This window comes from Pseudopodoces humilis, chromosome 2 (assembly GCF_049639895.1).
Source record: "Pseudopodoces humilis isolate 2021_Gansu_Grassland_sample_001 chromosome 2, ASM4963989v1, whole genome shotgun sequence".
Classification (NCBI taxonomy): domain Eukaryota; kingdom Metazoa; phylum Chordata; class Aves; order Passeriformes; family Paridae; genus Pseudopodoces; species Pseudopodoces humilis.
In genome coordinates this window covers 41809289-41829310 of record NC_142201.1, presented here as the reverse complement: position 1 = coordinate 41829310, position 20022 = coordinate 41809289, and the positions used below count along the sequence as shown (strand labels likewise).

Here is a 20022-nt window from a genome sequence, read left to right as displayed (position 1 = left end):
TGTAATTGCCTTGAACCCTGAGCCTTCTTGCCCTCCTTCTATTTCCTCTGTCCTGTGGGAGAGTGAGTGAGAGTCTCGGAAGGGATTTGGCTGTTGCTGAGGTCAGCCCAGCACACATACATTGTCAGATAATTGCACTTATTCACCCAGTTATAAGCGCTACAGAATACCTAAAGCCCATTCCAATGACATTTCCATTATTTTTTTTTGTCCATCAATTTCTATGTAGCTCGTGTGTCATTTGTCCCACAAGAAAAATTCTGACATGTTTTGCATGACAATGACACATTATTGCATGATTTTTCTTGTTATAATAATGAACCCTGAATTCTTATTAAAGAGTGACTTAAGATCCTACCTAATGTTATTCTATGGCTTTGGCTACAGGGAAAGGATAATTTTATTGCAGCTTTTATTTTTCTTACTAAATAAATAAGTCATGTGTTATATCACTCTACAATGTAACTCTCTGTAGCCCCTGTAAGGTATGCTGTCATGAATGCCTACTGTATAGAGAAAGATCTTTTCCCTGTGTTGTAAAAATAATGTCCAAAGTTGCAAGGCACCATACTATAAAAATTCCTAAGTTTTATGCTCAGAAAAAATTGATGTTTTTCCACTCATCAGCACTTTTATTAATCCTTTTCTCAAATATATAAATGAAATGCAGTGTCCAAATTTTATTATATGTTTATAAATAATCAACTTTCAGTTCAAGTGTAAAAGAAAATATGAGAGAAATACAGATTTTTAATTCTTTTTTCTTGTTCAGACAATGAATATAAGTGATATAAAGTGGGATTTGTCTCAATTTAAAGGTTAATTCCTAAATCTAGAGTACTCTAGGTTCACTTTGATATTCTATCAAGAAAACTGGATAATTACAAATAAAGTTTTCTTGATCAAAAACTATGGAATTAATACAACCTGGATTAATTTTTCCCAATATGTAGCTATTTTTCTATGATGACAAGAGAGAAACTCTAGATCACTCAGAAAATGGAAGGATATTTTCCCATTATAATCTGGCTCCATGGATAAACCTGATTTACAAAAAAAATATCTTACGCATTTTAATAAACTAGGATTCTTGTAGACTACATCCTCGGAGATAATTGTGCACCAACACATGATTTGTTTTTTCAAAAAAGGAATAAAATTTCTTTATGAAAACTTTTATGTAAATTATTAAGCACTGTATAGTAAAATAATAGAAAACACTGGAAATAATATATTTTAACTTCTGTCGAACCAAAGGGATTAAGAAAACCTTAACATGCAAAAGAGTTGAGTTCAACTGATAAGCAGATTATGGATATGTAACATAGAAATTAATTTTTTGTAAAGAAATGGGAGAATTCTACTTCCAAATATGTGTGATGAGGTTAGCAATACATAACAATACACACAAAAGCTTTTTGCTTACAATTTTTGGTTGGTTTGGCACTATTTTTTTGTCAAAGAAATTGTTGTGAAAACTACCTGCATGTAAAGCACTGTCTACTGGTTCATAACAACCTATGCTTTTCCACCAAAGAAAATTCTCATATTTAAAAAATAGTGACTATAATAACTTGCATGCAATGCATTACATAATTATGCATAAAAGATTTCAGTCTTCTTTTTTGAAAAATAGCTATGTTTGTATTTACTTTATCAAACTCTGATAGTGGGGATGCTGGCCAAGTTTTCATTACTAACATCTGAGAAGCCCTTTGAGAACTCAGTGTTTATATAAATTTTCTTAGCAACACTGGAGAGCTGAATCTCAAGTACATTCATGAGGAAAATTCTAAGAACATAACTAAACAGATGGAAAGTTATTAATATCTTGAGACTGTTTAATGTAGTATAATAATGGCTCTGTGTTATTTTCTTCATACTTTTGGTATAATTTTTCATTTCTAGTCTCACAGGATAAACATATATGCTTTCTGTCTGTTCCAGTAAGAACAATTATTGCAAGAACTAATAAATCTCATCTGCTTGGTTTCATTTTTTATCCTGGACAATGCCAGTCCCAGCTCAGAACTCAAAGTACTCACATAATTGATTACAAAAGAGATTTCTAACTTAAGCAGGAAACAGTTTTTGCTGCTTTGCAAGGATAAACTAGGTATTAATATTACAAATGTAGAAGAATGTTTTACAGCCTCTAAGGGACTCCTACAGATTTGACCAGTCAATTATCTGCAGACTTTTAACTGTCTAAAACAGCTCCTCAAAAAAACCCAGCTGTCTCATCTTAAGAGTGAGGATGCCCAATTGAGGCTGTGAAAAGAAACATACCTTCTATGAGTAACATGAGTTAATTCAACTATGAAAGAAATAAACTCTTAAAATGTGTTTATTTTTACACAGTATTTAATTTATTGTTGTGTATTTTTTAACGAAGTTTCTGTTGAATACAAACCTTAGCCTCTGGTAAAATATTTCTACTTACATTGGCATGATGAACTTACAGCATCTCAAAAATGTTTGCATTAACTTTTGCAAAGCAGCAATATGCAATTTTTCATTTTTGAAATTGCTTTCCTATTAAAATATCTATTTAAAAGCAAAATAACAGACAATGCAATGAGATTGGGAGACTAAGAACATTACTAGGTATCAATTGAGTATTAGTCAGGTTTCTTTAGCCTTTGCTCTGTAACCAGCAATTGAGTTCTTTGTTTAGAATCAGAATGGGTCTTTGGACAGAAGATTTATTTTTATTGCATTTGCAAAGGCTTGCTACATTGTATCTTTCTAGATTGGTGCTATTCTCTCTTTCATAAACCAAGTATTTTTCTAAGTCCTGGCACTTAGGTAAGTATTCTGTTTTTAAGTGAGGTGCTGATGTAGGCACTGGTCTTCTCTCTGGTGACCAATGACAGGACCCAAGAGAATGGCCTGAAGCTCTGTCAGGGGAGGTTTAGGTTGGATATCAGGGAAAAGGTTCTATGTGGCTGGGCACTGGAACAGGCTCCCCAGGTCAGTGGTTACAACACCAGCCTGACAGAGTTCAAGTGTTTGGCCAATGCTCTCAGGCACATGGTGTTATTCTTGGGAGTTTTCTCTTCTGGGCCAGGAGCTAGACTTCAATGATCCTTTTGAGTCCCTTCCAACTCAGGATATTCTATGATTCCAACATAAGTGTTTTTTCAAGTGGATTGGAAAGCCCATTCATTCCCATAGAGGCCTATAGTAGATACAATTATTCCTAGAATCACTAGTGCTCTGTAGAAAAGTGAAGAAACAGTATGGAGCATCAGACATTTAGCTTGTTGTCTCTTTAGTGCAGTGCATTACCTTCTGTATTCCTCTTTTAGGATTAGTTCTGTTCTGGTGCCTCTCATTGTGTCTTGATCCAGCTATGCTTTGCGATGATATTGTGAACCACTTTAATGTGCTTGTGCCTTGCTTACGTACTCTTGCTGTGCTCCAGCAGCTTTGGTCTCCATGTTCATTCTTTCGTTTTGTAGCCAAATGCACCTGCTGCCAAGAGTTCTCATAACTGTCTTGTTGTGCTGTCATCTTTCCTACTACTTGTGTTGACTGCTATAACTCTTCAGTAGAGAAGGGAATATTTAATGTTAGAGTACCCTGACACTTCTGAGGCACAACACAGATCAGGTTTCTAAACTAGATTTTTCTTGCTTTTTTCAGGGTTACTATTTAAGCACTGAACAACAAAGTGAACTATTTTCTTTGCATTTAGTTACTATCACCTACACACTGTAACACTAATAATGATAAGTAGTCAGACAGTAATAAGATTTCTTTCAGCCCCAAAAATATTTGTTGTAATCAGAGAAGATAATTGAGGGTGAAGTAGCAATCATTAATCTAGGATTTCTAAACTGTCTGAAGACCTCCAGCTGCTGTGAGAAAATGGAAGAGTTCTTTTGCTGGAGTAGTCCTTTTTCTGCAGAAACTCTGCTGAGATGAAAAATTTGGCAATTTCCCTTATTCGGGAATTAGTTTAATACTAAACACATAGCCCTGCTGGTACCTTGTGGAGATGTGCCCTGTACTCGGTATGGTTGCTTTGTATCGCTCAAAGGCTCAATACTTTACAAAACTATATCTCTCCTATCCCTTATAAGTTGTGTGATTAGATTATCTTTTAATGCTGTTTTTCTTTTTCTTGAATTGTTTGTGAATTGATTTGCATACTATCAGATGCAGGTAGATACTGTGCTGTGAAGAGACTGACCTTTGGCAATATACAGCAAAAATGATGGAAATTAAATTACCTTTTCCTTTCTCAGTCTTATAAATCTAATGTTATTAGTAGCTAAGGAAATGACATGCACTAAAAAAATATGACTTTTATCCTGCTAGTGTCCTTTTAACTTTGTATTTTGCAACTTTTTTTTTTTGTTGGTTTTTTGGGGATTTTTTGGTTTTATTTTGTCTGTATTCATAGCAGAAATTAAGTCTTCTGAGCTTTCTTTTGGGTGATTTTTTTAACATTGAGTTTAATGCAGTAATTCAATGCAAACTTATAAAATAGCCTGAAAATAAAATATTGCTCTAAGCAATGACCCCTCTTCAATATTTGTGAGGTGCTTGCAATATTCTTTGTTCTTATACAATGAATAAATAAATTGAAAGGATCCAGTTTATAATTTTGAAGCCCCATATTTCTTTGGGGACAGTGCAATGTAAATCTCATTGAGGATGCAATGACTGTTGTGATATGACATGCCAATAGAAATCAATGTCCTCCTTACAGAATATGGGACTTAAAGCTGTGGGAAAAACACCTTGGACTTGATATGAAATCCTGCAGCAGCACAGGCCTGTGGTAGCATATACTTAAATAAAAGCCACAGACTCCCTGAAGTTTCATAATTACAGGAGGACAGAGGTGCTTCGCTTTGGAAGAAACTCCCTGATGCAAGTGTTTACAACAAAGTTCCTGTGCATTTTGCTTTGGTGGGTTGTGTTATTTGCAACAGATCTCTTAACAGAGACTTTAGGAGAGTGCAAAATAGGATCAGATCCATTATCTTCCCTCCTGCCCAGTGGAAGCCTTCTAGTGAAGTTAAAGCATCCACTCCTTGGACTGAGTGTTTCAGGCCATATTTAAGTCCTTTTAAGGTAATTATTCACTTTATTTATATTGAGTTCTCATCTCTGTTATGCTATATGATACACTTATTCTGCCATACAGGATGAAGCTTTAGCAGCTCTGTGAGGATCAATAAGGAAAAGCAATAGTATTAGTTCTGAAAAACCATTATTCCTTCTGTAAAGCATTACATCTTTAGCTCTACCTTTTATTATGATATAATAATAACATTGTTATTCCCTTTTATTTGATGGTTGATATGATAGGGACTTAAAGTTCTAATGGTCAGCTTTGAAAACATACCTTGTAGACATGGACATGCTTTTAAAGACTAAAAGTCATTGGAGATTTGCTGACAAGGAGTTGTGGACATATTTAGAAGACTATGGATAATTTAAAACACTTCTGACAATTTTGAAATAGCATCAGTCTGACATGATGAACCTATTTTCATTCAAAACCAGGACAACCATAAAAAAGCACACTGAATCTTTATGTATTTATTAGTTTCCAAAGTGTAAAATAGTTTTTAGACTAGCATGCTCATCTAAACTCCTTTTCTTTCAAAATCCGACGCTGAATGAATATATTTTCCTTGATAGTTGAATTTCTTTTTTTATGATTTCTCTTTTCTAAGCTGAGCTTCAGACTGAAGAACATGTTTACCGTAGAGTTACGAACCTGTGAAACCAATGGCTACAGTAAAACTGCTGATACAATGTTAACTACAGCAGCATGAACAACTTAATAGTTATTTTATTCACAGTGAGAATACTTTAAAGGACTTCCTAAGACATTTGTAAAGGTGGCAGACAGAGGACTACGGGCCAAAATTATGAACTTAATGGTCTCGTAAACTGGAGCAATACCTTTGTTTAAGCTATGACCTTCCTTCTGCTGTTTCCTGATAATTACTTCTCCTAATTGTTAACCTTCTTGTATATTTTGACCATAAGTAAATTGTTATTCTGTATAATGAGAATTCTTCGAATTCTTTACATCTGCTTGCTTGGTAAGAATACCACAACATATATGTCTGTGGTTCTTGCCTTTACAGGACATGAGAAAAAAAACTTACAGATGGTAACTTGAATAACTTATAGCACATTATTATGTTAATTGATTTTTCGATCCAAAACAATTATTCTAAGGACAAATTAAACTAAAATTAGAGAGGAAAGAAAAATGAGAACAGTGTCAGAACAGTTCTGGAGGGAACTGTATGGTCAGTAAGGTGTTTGAATTGGGGAAGGAAAAGAAAATGAACAGAAATTAATCATGATGGGTGGGAGATTTTGGATACCCCATTAATCAGTCTTGGAAGTAAAATTAGAACTAATGTCTTTTATGTTTTTCCATATATTTATTCCTGAAATCATTGGGTCTGGGAAACATCTTTTATGACAGATGATTTGAGCTTGTTGTGACACATATGACTAATTACAAGACTGATATAAAGAAAAACTTCCTTACTGTTTCTCTCTACGTATTTCAATATACAGTCCCAGGGACAATGATTATCAAAGTAACACAGAGACACAGATATGTAGAAAAATATACACATAAGATATAATCATTTCAAATCTGCTTAGTCACTCTCCTCACAAGTTTTGAAATTGGAGTTTCTCCACAAATTTACATAATTTCTCCAAAGATATCTTTTGCCTTACTCATCCTTCCCCTTGCCAGGATTTTAATTTTATTACTGATATATTAGTATGTTAAAGTACAATTTAGGCCTCTTTGACCTTATTTGCAATTCATTAACCTATGCAAAATTATTTTAGGTATAGTTTGCTTAATTTGAAAAAAAAAAAAGCAATTTTTTTGAAAAAAAAAAAAGTCAGAAACTCTCACAGGTTTATTATGAGTAAATATATACATCTGTGGCATAACTATCAGCTCTTCTCTGAATTTTTACGTCAGAAATAGGTTCATTTACCCTAAAATCATTCATCTGTTTAGCTGGTGTGGCAAACTTTTACTGATGCAATCAGGACCACCATATGTGTAGGCATAATGTGAATAACTTTTCAGGGGCAAGATGGATCTAGACTGAGGTAACAATAATCCTGTCCCTATTTTGATGGGTTTCTCCAAAGGAAGGAGAGCAAAGTGATTCTGGTCCAAAAAGTCATACCCTGTCTGCATGAACAGCTAAACACATGGGAGAATTGGTGAATGGTTGATCACAGATTCTCAGCCTTGTATGACTTTTATAAATCCTTTCACCAGATTTTTGATACAGCCAATTTTTCCATCTCATTTTGAGTAGAAGAGCTTGAACCAAGACCTTGCCTCTGTGTCTGCCCCATTTGAGCTCCTCAGTACTGGAGAACTGAACTTGTCAGTATCACCTATTGGGCAGGCTTGGGAGAAGAAGAGCTGGCTTTTGTGACGAAGTGGTTCCTCAGGAGAGGATGAGAGAATGGTATGTCTTGCAGATGCAGGAGGAGGTGAAATGATTCCTGGGAACAGGGCTGCCTGGGGAAAGAACTCCCACAGCCTGGGGCCTGCCTAATACCTGTGAAACTTCTCATAGCCACATGACATCTCACTTGCCTTGAGCAACGCTTAACCTAAAATAGGAAGCACATTCAGTACAACCTACATGGGATGGCAGAGCCCTTAGAAAGGAGATGCAAAAATAAAGAAGCAAGAGAAACAAACAGAGAAAAATGAATACTAGAGACAGAGGCCTAGAGAAAGAACATAAATGATGAGCAATGAGAATAAAACTAATAAATGCAAAGGCTATCAGAAGAAAGGAACAGGTGTCTAAAGAAGGTCAGAGATCCAAGCAGATGTGAAAATTCAATTTGCATTTTGAAAAAAAATGCTTTGTCTGTTTGAAACCCTGGTTTCTACATGCTGATGAGGAAATTGCCAGCTCAAGATTGTGTTTTTATGATAATGACTGATTTGCATGCAGTAACAGTGGTCCTGAACACATACCAGGTGGCATACACTTGTGATTAGAAGCAATATTTTACCTATATTACTGCTGGATGATGCTTAACTCTTGGGCTTTTCTGAACATTTTCTTGTGCAAGCAAAAATGACTTCTTACATTGTGTTCTATATTTCTATTATACAAATCTCCTTCGGTTAGATGTAAATATTTTGATTTTGTTTTTTTTTTTTTTAAAAACAACAACCTGGCCCAAGGTGAATTAAGGAAATTCAAGTTAAACCAAAAGTGATTTGATGTTAACTTTTCCTACTTAGTTAGTTTTGTGCTTCTTCAATGTCATTGTATTTATTGAAGAAACACCTACCTTTAAGCATGATGACAGTCTCCTTGCTCCTCACAGGTAGAGATTCCACTTCTGCAGTCACATCACTGGACCAAGTGATACAGTGGTTCCAGAAATGCTGCCATTCAACACTATCTCCCATTTGAAAGTGGACTAATATGTTTTTATGGATTATGTTTTACATGTTACTGTAGAAACCCTTAAGAGTCTTAAGCATTAATAGGCTAATTTAAACAGCAACAACAAAAAAATCCCAAACCAAAACAAAAGCAGTAACATAAATGAAAAGTAAGTAAGAGAAGACAAGAATTAGAGAACTTTAAGTCCTTTAGATCCTTGCCATTAGCAGATCTCTCAGGTTGCAAGGTGTGTCTTTCTATATCTTTTAATTATATGAATGATCTCAGGATGACAATTTTGTAGATTATTTATAGTTTCAAAGGTCTCCTGAGTGCTTTTGATGCACACTTACTACGTTACATTTATTCTCAAAAAAAAAAAATCTTACAGAAAACATTTTGATTAGTTTTTGAATACTGCAACATTTTGGTAAGAAAATGTACAGCAAAAGCAGTTAAGATAGAAGGATAATATTTACAGTGGATGTGGTATCAAGTATTGCATTTACTATTTCTCAATCAACGCATTTTATTAAGCAAACTCACTTTTTCTAGAGTCTCAAAGGTCTCATTTTCAGTGCAGAATGGGGAGTTATATTTTATTTTCATGAAATAAATCACAATATAATTTCTCAGTTTCTATTTTTCCCATCCCATAGGCTATAGTTTTGTATTCTCATGTCTCTCTCTCCATCATAAAAAACGGAACAAAAAACTCCAAATGAAAACAAGCAACAAAAAAACCCAGCCTTTCTGTAAATGGGTTTACTTTGTGAGCTGATAATTTTAATATATTCAAGTAATAGAAATAATAATTATTTCTCAGATTTAAAAATAAACAGCAATACCTTTGTCAAAGACCAAGTTGAAAATAACAAATTAGACACAAGTAAAATCTGTAGTTCCACATCATCCTGCTGTCTGTCCTCATGTTAATGAAGAAATGTTTCTTACAGGATATATTAAATTATAAATCCCATTTGTCTTGAATAATTTTAGTAGTGTAATTCCTACCCCTTCTCTTCAGGGATCATTGCATAGCACAGGAAATCTCCTAGGACCTAATTCTGCCAGTCTTACCCTGAACTGTCATTTAATCCACCATAATCCCATGGAAATAATTTTAGGGATTTGTAGAGGAAGGTGCTAGTCAAATTGAAAGATCTGTCCTATACAAACAAGTTATGATTGCTGTTTTTAACCTTCTAAAATAACTTTACTTCCAATATGTACTCTTAATTCAGAATGTGTTATGGGAAGAGGAGGAAGATAGTTTATTAACTTTGATTATCTACAAATATCCATAGTTTTCACTTTTGTAAATCACAGGTAAACTAGCTGATGTAGTAATTTTTCTTATAAATCACTGATCTTCCTTGTTTATTGATTAGCCAGATGTTTTACTTTTCTGATTAAGGTTTATTTTTCTGTGTGTGGAAATCTGAAGGAAAAGTAATTATCTCAGTCATTTCCAAAACAGAGAAAAAATAAGGGATTTTTTTCCCACTTTTTGTTCTATAAAAAAATGTCTGTGAAGAATTTCCACAATTTGAAGCAATTCATGTGTTGATTATCAGCAAATTCTGTGTGTGTCAACCCATCCAGATCTGACCTATTTGAAACACTAAACCCTTAAAACTTACTGAGTCCCTAAGTGCTAAATTTCAACACAGTAGCACAATTTTCCTAGCGGTGTACTGTTAATATGTATGTAAGTGCAAAGCTAATTCTCTGCACAGAGCATGGTGCAACTTGAGTAGAAATACTTACAATTTCTTTTCTAGGGGAATGCTTGTTGGATTTGAAGCAGGTCACCAGAACAGGAGGCAAGATAAGATAATTATACTTGCATTTCTCACTTTTACTACTCATTAAATGCTCGTCTGATTTCATTTGACAAAGTAGGCAAGATATAGTCTCCTATTTTATAAATGCAGAGGCATGTCTCATTTTTTATCCACATTACTTCTGAAATTAAGATACTCATTCAGAATACTTTAGAGGATCTGTTGATTATATTTCTTTTCAAAGCCAAATAAAGCTCATTGACAAAATTCTGCTTTCTAGCAAAGTTTCTAGTTTTGAAGCATCAGTATATTTACCTATAATGTACACAGCGAAAGATATCCTCAAGTCATGACCCTATTTCACCAGGGGACTTTCTGAAGGAAACAAATGTGTTAAATACTCATTTAATTCTGCTGACATTTTTGTTCCAAAACCCAGACAATCTACTTTCTTCTTTCAGGCTTGAGTCCTTGCTCCTAGTTTTCCTGATCACAGTGTGTAATTACTTTTAAATTACTACAGTGATTTCCTTCAAGAACACCTGGTGGATGATACCTCATATTTGTCCCTGTAAGGATGAATAAATAGGAGGTATTCCCCTGTAGGGGACATGTGGGCAGAATTACACTTTACCTATATGTGCATTCCTGTTCTGCACTCCTCCAGTATAAGATATTTTCCCAGATGTCCCCATAGAACTTATTATCTCTGTCCATCTTAAACACAAAGCAGAGATTTCAAGTTTTCTTAGATAGAAAACTTGCTTGGAAACCATAGGTATTTGCATTTTAAATAGTTATTTCATTTTAATTTTACTTCAATATCTAGTCCATTATATATAATCTCTCATTTCAGAGGTTTTCTTGTCAAAGCCTTAATAGCCATGAATCAAATACTACATTATTTCCTCACACAAATAACAACTGAAGTCATCAGTGGAAGATAAAGCAGCAGAATGAAAAGAAAGATTGGAAGGACAGCAAGTTAGAAGGTTAAAAATAACCATGGGAAACAGCATAGCTACCTGTGACAAATTACTAGAATGGAGCTTGGAATCTGGCCTTCTCATTCCACAAAATTAAGAAAGCTTGGCAAGAATTTTTAGCTGCAGAACTGGAAAAAAGTTAAAGGTGGTCCTGTGCTTTTATTTTGAAAGAGTGCTAAAACACAGAAATACTGGCTTTACCTGTCTTTTTTCTTACTATGAACTGTATTTTTCCATTTCATCATTTTTCAGCCATAAATAGCTTCAAAATAGTTTTTCATTATATTAAATCAATTTAAATTAAATAATGTGTGCTCTTTTGAGGAAATTTATTTAATTATACATGGTTTTAAAATATGAATTACTTGTTGCCCCATATTTTAAAGAAGTAACTAGCATTGGCCATAGATAGATGATTTCATATTCCTACTTTCTTTCCCAGGAAATCCAGAATTCAGGCAGATCCTGCAGCCTTCCCCCAAACACAGGGAGACATAAAATTAACCCACTTGTTCGTTGATCAAACTGGATTAAATAAAAAGGAAAAAAAAGTGTTTCTGGATTACTTATCGTGGGCCCAGCAAATAACCTGCTTGACTGCTGTCATCCAGACTTAGTTCAATAAAAACTTACCTCTGTGGTTTTGTTACAAGTGATAATAAATGATCCAAGAGTGTAAGAAGGACAGATTTGTAGGTAGATATAAATTCTTTGGATCTGTTTTGTAAAATATGAATTACTTTACATGTGACTGATATAGAAATTACTGACTTCTGACATACTGTGTTTCCAGTGTAGCTGTTAGATTTGCAGAAGCTAATACGTAGCCAGACATTGATACTATCTTGCTTGGTGATGACAGAAAGTTTCCTCCTTCAAATATCCATGGTAAAATTGGGTCCATCTTAATACAAGCTGGGGATTTGTTTTGTCTGGAGTGTGAGTGCCTGTCTTGCACTCACACTTGAAGGAGCAAACTGAGGTCAATGTGCTGCACATGGGAGTCTAGTGAAGACTTTATTTTACTTAATGATTCATTGTGCTTGTGTTGGATCAGCATCTATCCAGAAATCATATGAATATTACAATTCCTGTCAGAGAACTAGGCCAGTGGCTGCCATTGTTTATTCTATTTCAGTTCTGACATGGCCTGGGAATTTTCTGAGTCTCCCTCTGCTGAAGATACATAAGAAAATCATGTTTTGTTTGAAGCAAAGGGGAGATGAATAAAGCTTCTAAGTGTCACTGGGAGGAGCTAAATAAGATAAATATATAATAATAATTTGTATATTAGAAATAGAAGATAATTTTTAAAAAGTAACACTTGCATGATTACTTAATCAATTAAAGTGTTTGTTAATAGTGGGATTCATTCAGTAACAGGGTGAGCTGTCCCTCATGCTGTAATGAAAAGAAAATTAAATTAAACTATTTCCATTTTTACATCCAAAGAGTGCCCAGAAGCAAACAAGTTTCAATGTAGTTATTAGCTCCTTCCTGATCCAGTTACTTCCTTTATACTGTATTGCATTTAGAAACAAATTAAAATAATTTAATTGAGATTTTCAAAGTCAAGCACCTGGAAGTTAGGGAATAATAGAGGTGAGCCTTAATTTTTGTTCTATGTGCTTGAATGAGCTTGAATGTACTAGGATCCTGTGGTAATGCTCATAAGCTCAGAACTTAACTACCCTGTGCCGCAAGCTTTTATAATGTAGAATTTCAGGGCAATTTCTTAACACTTACTCCTTCAGGAAAATAGTAAACCTTTCCTATGTGTAATTTAAGAGTCTTGTCCTACAGACCACATCGCTTTCACATATATAACAGCAATATTACATCAGCCATTTAAGTACCTGAACCGAGGGATTATGCTAGAAGCCACAGAAAGATGGTCAGAAGAAAGTTTCAGTTTGTCCTAAGTTTCTTTTTCTCTGCCCTGAGATTTAAATGATCTCCAGCTTCCCAAAATCTGGATACAAACTGGCTGTGATCTATGGCATTTAGAAAGAGCACATTGTTCCTTTTATGCCTTGCTACTCCCTTTAGGTTTCTAGTTTATTAGGCATAGATACCATTGTTTTATTGGAAATACAAATTGAATCCCTAAATGATGTATTTGGCAGTGCTCGAAATACAGGTACCTTTTTCTATTAGTACAGGGACTAGGGGAAAATATGGCAATTTAACTGTTTGCAACTTGGAAGAATTTTAAAACATCATGGAGAAAATGGCTTCTCTGTAATAGACAATCTCCATGCAAAACACAGAAGACTTTCATACTAGAGCTATGAGGTTAAGATCTAAGTACAAGGTTTGTGGTTAGTGTCCCAAGAAACTTTGCAGTAAACTGAGAAAAATGTTACTGGGTTCTTATTTTCTGCTTTCTAGAAAGAAATGGGAAAATGAGCTTCATCTGTAGGATGAAAAGGAGAGGAAAAAAAGGCATCACTTCTAAAAATAGTATTAAAAAAGAAAAGAAACATTTTTTGATTTAAGTCCTGTTGGTAGATATACCTGACAATATTCCTTTAATTTCTGTGGAGTGCTTCTTAAAAGTAGAATTCTTAGTTTGTACAAACTGTGACAATTTTAGATTGTTTCTTGGCTCTCACCTTATTTACCTACATTAAATATATGCTTTGGGAAGGAAAGGGCAGGAGTGCTGTCACTACATGTCTGTACGTATTTCACTCAGATATCTAAATTAACAACCCCGATTTATTGCAATGTTAATGAGGCTTTCATGCGATTTCAGCTGTAACTCATCATTAGCTTTTTTTTTGGTGTCTCTCTCATCCTGTGAATCTCTGTTCTGCCCCAGCTACCTCTGCTGCCCCTGCATCAGGTCTGTTCTAGCATGGGCACTTGAGCAGCTGTGCAGAAATCAAGACTGGGAAACTTACTTGTCTGAAATTACAGCCATTCAAATAAAGCATTCAAATAATTTTTTTGTCTATGCAATCACACAGCTTTTCCAGGTGAATGCAGGGTATTCACCCAGCTAAACAGACAAGAGTAAAGGGCAGTTATTCAAATAACCACTGAATGTAAGCCTATGTTTTTGGGGCACCTGGTGTACATCTAGAGAATTCCGATTTCCTAGCTTTGTAAAGTCAAAATGTGCCAATAATATGCTCAGACTTTCTTTATTAGCACTAATTTATTATATATCTAATTGATCTTGATATTACTTCTAGAGGTTCAGTAAAAATAGATATGTTTCCACACAGAAATTTTGAATTATTCAGTAACTCAGAACATGGTGTAATGCTTAATGCTTAATTTCAGTAGTTAAAATATGGTGTTTTGTCTTCTTAAACTAAGATCAGCATTTTGTTTAGTGTTACATATACATTTTTAAACTCATTAAACCCTGATCTGTTAAATGTTCAGAAAATGCTAATTTACAAAATCTCTGGTTAGAAGAAGCTATTTCCCACTGCATTTCAAATCTATTACATTATTTTTCATTATTGATTTTTAAATTAATTAATCTTAATTAAAGAAGATTTGGTACACTAATTCTTATCTTTTCATTACATGGCAATGCTAAAATTTTCAGTGTCTGGTATATAGTTTATTCACCATGATAATGCTATCATGTGAAGATTCCTTTTCTGTAAGGATGTTTTACTGAATAGTCTGTTAAATTGTCTTGCTTCCATTTAGTTAATTTGCATTGAGAATCTTCAAAACTTATTACTTTTGATTTTTCATGGTACTTCTATACCAATGCAGCCAGCATAACAAATATAATTACCCCTGAGCTTTCAGCATTCTAATTCCTGTACTCAAATTTTATGATTACTTTTAAAAAAAATAAAAAAGAATAGCATTTCAATGATTTTTTAAGCAGCATAGAAATTTATGTCAACAATAAGTATTATGAGGAATGATAATAAGGTGTATCTTACCTTCCTCATTCATGTTTGAATTACCTTGCTGTTATTAACCAAAATGACACTGTACAAAGAAACAAAAATAACGAAGAAAATATTGCCTTTTATGCTGGAAAATAAATTGAAATTATCAGTTCAGAATGCTAAATGTCATTAACAGTTTATTACTATTTACCTGTAAGAATGAGATTAGAATATTTATGAAACCAGACAGAATTGAAGCTGTGTTTTGTTTTAGGAATTGTTGCATTCTGAACAGATAAACGTCAGCCAAATCATTGAAAATCTAATCTAGTTGTTAGAAATATCCATTTCAAATGCATGTCCTTGTATGTATTTCGATGCTTTGTTGAGCAACTTTCTATAACTTCCAGGATATAAAAAACTTGAAATCAGTATTTAAAACATTGCAAATAAAAGTGTAGAGCAACAGAAAAGGAAACAGATAAAGAGAAGGTAGTTTAGTATGGTTGTTACTATAATTTCCCATATGCTTATTTCCATAATGATTTCATGTTTTTCCGGTTATAGTGGTGTTTGAAAAAAAAAAAAATCAAAAAAAGATAGGGTGGAGCCCCAGCATTTTCTAGATTGTAGTCCTGACATTCCAGTTGGCCCTATGTAACCAAACTTCATTCAAAGAATAGCTGCTCAGGAAGTGGACTTTAGTTTTGAAATGATGCATTCTTTTCTGGAGCTTCTTTGGCAGTATGAAACTGCATCTTTCAAAAACAATCTGGTTCTGTTGATGCAGCAAGCTAATAAAAGCAAATAAAAGTTCTGTTTATGAAGGCATATGGCAACCCTTATTTTTGTAAGATAACAAAACTTGCTAGGAGGTTCATATATAAATAAAAACTTAACTCAAGGAAAATATGAACAGTTGAGAAGAAATAAAACATGGACTAGCTTAGATTTATAAAATTTGATAAAATATTATCTATATTGAAAATGTGGAAATGGGAACAATTTCCCTTCCTCTCTTCATGATTCAGACACATTTATATGTTCCTGAATAAATGATCAGTACATATTTCTAATAACCACTCATGTATTAATAAAACAGATATGATATGCAAGTTGAAATAAGAATTTATTTTCCATGGCACAAAATCTTTTTGCACATTACAGTTAAGTTAGTGAGATGTACCAGGACTTGGATACTGGAAAATAGAACCTAAATAAGCAAAAGCTAGAGAAGAGGCTGCTGAGACTAAATGCTTCAAAATCTTGGTGCATATTTCTATCCACCTGTGTCATGGTGATTATTTTGTTTAAAGAATGAGCAAACCTGCATAGTGCATTGTGCATATGGCCACCATTAAATGATATCTTCACTACTATGATTTCATAGCCTTTTCTGTTCCAGTGTTGCAGGCTGCCTTGTTACCAGATGCCAGTGGATATTTAGGTCCATAGGAGCAGGCCAGATGAATAAGGTAGGCTAGTTCAATTACAGGATTGCCATCTGTATTTAAAAGTTTATGTATATAGGATAAAAAATATGGAAAATTACAGAATTATAAGGGAACAGTGACAAAAGGGGTGAAAATAAATGGGTAATGGGTAGAATTTAAAAATAATTTCTACTCCAAATATTTTCTTTGTTTTAAATACACACTTATTATAAAGATTATTCTAATTAATTTCTTTGTAACAGTCACAGGTCTGGTTTACAATATTTTGAAAACAAATTCAAATTTTCTTATTTTTATAGTTGAATAGCACACTGAAGAGAGGGATTTATTCATACATTATTAGGTTATTGATATTGCAAAATTAGTAGAGGGCATAATGGAAGGAAGAGTATCAATCATATATTTTATCCAGCATCTTCTTTACACATGCATTTTATCTAAGTCAGTTTGTCTATTACTTCTTTTAACAGGGATTTTATTATAGCATCTTGAATGGGAGTTTACTGGGGGCACTTGTTCTAAAATCAAAAGGCAAAGATTATAATGCAATTAGAATTCATGGACTGCAAGAAATTAAAAAGAGATTTGTTCTTTGCTTTAAAACAGAAGTAATCTCTTTTATACTGGAAGAGTCTGAAGTGGCTCATGTTCTTTGGAGTTGAAAGCTCATTGAATTCATTGTCAATTCAGCTTCACAGTATCCAGCTACCAAAGCCAGGCATTCAGCATGAGTCCAGTGGCAGAGGAACACAAATGGTTTCCTTTTCAGTGTAGCCCCTATCACTCACAGGCTTTTTCAAGTTACCAGATATATGCAGTAAATTGTTCTAACATCTCCTGGATCTTAATTATTCTTTTATAACATGAACTTAGGGGCCAACAACTTAACTGAAATGAACTGAAATGAAAATAATATGAATCATGACATCATAATACACATAGCTACAGGGATATTGGATAAGTGAGGATGCAAAAGAGAGCTTTGCCCTGTGCCTACCTATTGCTTATCTCTTTGCAAAGCAGTAGGTAATGCTGTCATATTGGTATATGTGACAGCTCCAGGTATTTTGAGAATCCTTTCCATACTTACACAACCATAGTTAAGACTTTGCTTCAGAGTAAGCCACAGAACTGCAAGTAACCGCTACAGGAGGCCTAAATTGACAGGACTGAGCAAACCACATCCCACATCCTCTACTCTTTGGAGTACACTAGAATTCCTTGTCTTTACCTTACCTAGTCTGGTACAGACTCCTTAACTCATGTAACCCAGTGCAGACATCTATTGAAGGGTGAACTGGACTCCAGAAATCTCTGTTTCTGTTCACAGAACTGTCACAAAGATATGTAATATATCACGGAGATAATGTAATATGGCCACAGTTGCTCAGATTAACCATTTTCAAAGAAATTACATAAAAAAAAGTAGATCGCTCTTCCACTTTTAATCAAAATTGAGAGAGCAAAAGGAGCAGTTTAGACATAAAATAAAGAGAAAAGATTTTAACTCAAATGAGGGCTGTAAGTAACTGAGGGAAGAAACCTGAGCGTTATATATGATACAGACAAGCAGCAACATTACCAAGTGCCTTGTGGTCTAGACCTTAATGGAAACACAAAATGAGTTTGCAGATACTGTCTTCTTTCTACCTGAGGGGCAATTTGTGAGGGAAGGATCTATAAGCAAAAAAGGAGTCTGAGGAAAAGGGATGAGAATTCTTTTGGATTCATGAAAGTAAGAGGAAACAAATCTGAGGAGTCGAATTTCAGATCTAACAAAGTCACTGACAACATTCTCATTTACTTCATTAGGAGTCAGGATGAACAGAAATATGAATAGAATATGAATAAAGGAAGATTTCTCCAGTTTTGTGATGCAGCATCTTATGTTTATGTACAGGCTGTCTTTCATAGGGAAGGGCTTTAGAAAATTAATATGATAAATAGAATTCATGTTTCTCTGAAGTGCAAGTGCATCAAAGATGAAAGGTTTAAACTTTTCAACACAGGAATCCAGCAATACATTACTGTTTACTACAGAAAACACAAAGTTGTTTTAATGACATATTTTAAGAACAGTAGAAATGTCCTAAATAAACTCAAGTGATCATCTTTGAAAGTCTGCTCTTGAAACAGTTCATGAGATAATGCTATAATTTACATTGCTGTAACAGCAGATTCAAAGAGAAAGGAGTCTACTGAATGTCAACATGTCTTCCTTTATCATTTTTTTCCTTCAAAAGATGTGATTCCACTTTATTTATTTATTTATTTATTTATTTATTTATTTATAGTTTAGAATCAATTAGTACCTGGAGCTCCTAGAGCCAGTAAGAAAATAGAGTTGTGCCATTTTTATTTTTTTTTTACTGGTGCTGTTTACTTTATTCATATCTATAAAATTATACATTTATAATTCAAGCTGGATGTGTCCAGGCATGTATGTTCCAAAAATACAGGTTGTTTTTTTTCTCTCTACATGGAGAAAAAGATCCTCATTTTTTTTGTTGGAAGTTTTCCAACTGATGTATGGTATGAAAAAATCCCCAAAACTATAGAGTGAGGTATGTCAGTTGTTTCCTTGCTTCCCTTCCTTTTCACTTAAAAACAAATTAAATATACAAATTACAGAACATGAAGTTCATATGAACAAGCCCTTGATGATCTGGGATATGAAGCCATTTACAAAAGTAATCTGTGAGTTTTGAGAAACAACAAAAAAATTAATAAAAAAAAAACCTGCTATGTAGTAACTAGTGCACCCTAAAAAATTATTTTAAATGGTGGCTATAATAATAATTAAATATCTGTGGTTGATATTTTATCATATAGATAATATAACTTGATTCCTAATGAATCAATATGTTGCTGTTAACCATTATTTGCCATATATAACTATGCCTTTATTAAATATAGAAGTCACCCAAACTTGATTAAATGCATTATATTTTGTGAAGGAAAAATTGATTTTAAAATACACTTGGAAAAGGGCACAACAGCATAGCTTTCAGTGGCTTCACACAACTATAAACCAGCTGACTTGCATATTGGAAAGTATGAAGTCATGCTGAGGAGGGGACATGTTTGATTTCAAAGATCTTATGCAATACCTGGTTATAAAGTTAACTCCAACCAAAATAAAATGGAAAGTTTTGACTATGTAAGACTCATTACCTGAGAAAACTGGTTATAATTTTTTAATCTATTATTATATATCTATTGTCTGCAATATAGAACATCTATATTTTAAATAAACTATATTTTTTTTTAACTTATAGGCATAAATAAGAATTTTAGAGAATTATTCATCTGACATATTTAGCATCTTATGAGAAAGACAAAATTTAAACCAGTTATTGGGAGCAAGGATCTAAAATTCATACATGTGTGATGTGGGGCAGATTACGTCTACCCTTAATTGTTATCATGCAAAGCACCACTGCTTGCTGTTTAGTATTCTTGCAAAATGTGCTGTGTATTATCACTGTTGCATT

At 33.8% G+C, this 20022-nt stretch overlaps 1 protein-coding gene across 1 annotated transcript in view; it reads left to right on the top strand.

Moving 5' to 3' along the window:
- Positions 1–20022, top strand: part of GPC5 (glypican 5) — a 610423-nt gene that overhangs the window by 357926 nt on the left and 232475 nt on the right. The gene's annotated exons all lie outside the window — the stretch shown is intronic.